We start from the raw sequence: 2,392 nt of genomic DNA on the forward strand, positions 1-2,392 counted from the left end.
CGCACACGCACACACACACACACACACACACACACACACACACACACGCGCGCGCGCGCGCGCACACGCACACCTGACGCACCCCCGCACACACAATCTTAAGTATATGATCCTATAGACATATTTACTAAACAATCAAGAGCGTATAAAGAAGGTAGGCTTCTTTATACGCTCTTGAAACAATCTATATGTGCTATATATATATATATATACATATATACGTGCATGTGTGCGTGTTTGTGTGCGTGCGTGTGTGCGTGCCTGCGTGTGTCTGTACGGCCGTGCATGTGTGTGCGCGCGAGCGTGCATGTGTGTACGCACGAGCGTGCATGTGTGTGCGCGCGAGCGTGCATGTGTGTGTGCACGAGCGTTCATGTGTGTGCGCGCGCGTGTGTGTACGCCTGTGCCGGCGCCGGCACCCAGATATCATTGCCGGCACGCAACGCCCGTTGCCGGCATATAATGATATATTGCGGCACGCGTAACCGCCCGCTGCCGGCATGTGTGTACGTTAGCTGCAGCGGCGTATACAGGGGCTCATACACATAGGAATCCTATTATACACATGCTATAATATCAGGAGTGAATCATAATAGATCTAGTGAATAATAAAATTATGAATCTATTATTTATTTATTATTCACGCCTGATAATATGCATAATATACATATGTGTAACAGGATATCTATGCTTATACATCCCCCGCTCACGCTGCTGTAGCGGGAGAGAAGGGGCTACGCCGATAGAGCTAGGTATAGATACCGATAGACACCGATAGACATCTCACCTCACCACTATGGTGTTCCAAAATAGCCATCGCGCGGCGTGCGGCTCTGCACGATTCAAATGTGCGACGTCGCGCACGACCGACCACCACCACCGACGGATAGTGTTCTGTTGTACGAATGAATAGTTTAGTTGTCGGTCAGTATAACGACCCACTGGTTATAGCGTGTTAATTACCACCCGCTAGCGGGCGCATCTCGCTCTCCCGACGGCACATCCTGTTGTGCATTTGTATTTTACTTTCCCCGGATTTTCGGGTGGGTGAACTGTGGAATTCTATACGTTCTGTGCACAGCGCGTTTGCGGAATCAACTCGTGCGGGCGTATGTTATTATAGTGTTATATATGTTATTATATGTTATATATAGTGTTATATCTGTTAGTGATTTATATAGTTTCAGAATGGTATTGTCACGTTTCGATAATGCATGATGTGAGCAAACTATCTTGGTAATTCTGTAGAGCGCCGGCGTCTCTCCGCTTGCACGCACAGTGATTTTATGGGGGTTATTATGCCCGGCGCACACGTGTTATTATGGGAATTTGTGGCAGCACGCTTGCCCGTGTAACCTGTTTGGTTATAAATAAGCAAATTGGTACCTATCGTGACAAGCTGATTGTGACTGAATGCTGTCTCAGTAGGGCTCATTAGGTCGTGAACAACAGTAGAGGGCGTCCATAGGCAGCAGGCCTGAATAAGCACCGAACAGAAATTAATTAAAAATACTCACATACTGTTACTTCGCTTACACAACATACATTTTGTTCATGTTAAATAACTACAGATTCATTCTCTATGCTCCGCTCGAAACTTTTGCCAGCTCTATGATGCGAATTTCTGCAAAGTTGTTTGAACACATTTCAAACACAAACATGACCAACCGGTCGCTGTGGCTACGCCACCTGACCGAATGTCACGAATACACAACAAGCTCAAGACCAATTTTACTCCTAATGCTTTCTAGACGTCCACGAGGCATCTAGCTTGCGTACATAATGCAAATTATTGCACTCTAGTGCCGAATTTTGGCGAAAAAAAGAGCCAAAAAATAATGCCTTTTATAGAGACGAAATAGTGAACAATTTGCTTTCTTCGTGGCGTTCCCAGTTTATGACGATTTTTTTTATACGAGAAATTTAATACGATTCGCGAAGAATTGCAGAGATCTGTGCTTTCGGAGTAATGTTCTCTAGTAATGATATGCATGCTTCCTTGCAGCAATCACGTAGCATCGACAAGTGACACAAAGGCACGCACGCACGCACACGTACACGTACAAGCGCGCACGCGCACGCACACGTACAGGCGCGCACGCGCACGCACACATTTACTGTCTCTGTATATCTTGCTATTTTTCCCCCTACCATTTTTCTCTCTCTCTCTCCCTCTCTTGCTCTCTCTCTCTCTCTAGCTCTCTCTCTCTCCGCCTGCCCATTTCCGTCTCTCTCTGTATGTCTGTCTGTCTGCCTGTGAGCGTTTTCTTATTTCTCTCTCTCTCTCTGCTCATTTCCGTCTCTCGCTGTCTCTGTCTGCCCATTTGCTTCTCTCTCTCTCTCTCTCTCTCTCTCTCTCTCTCTCTCTCTCTCTCTCTCTCTCTCTCTCTCT

Source organism: Priapulus caudatus, unplaced genomic scaffold, assembly GCF_000485595.1.
Source record: "Priapulus caudatus unplaced genomic scaffold, Priapulus_caudatus-5.0.1 Scaffold1170, whole genome shotgun sequence".
NCBI classification, from domain to species: domain Eukaryota; kingdom Metazoa; phylum Priapulida; class Priapulimorpha; order Priapulimorphida; family Priapulidae; genus Priapulus; species Priapulus caudatus.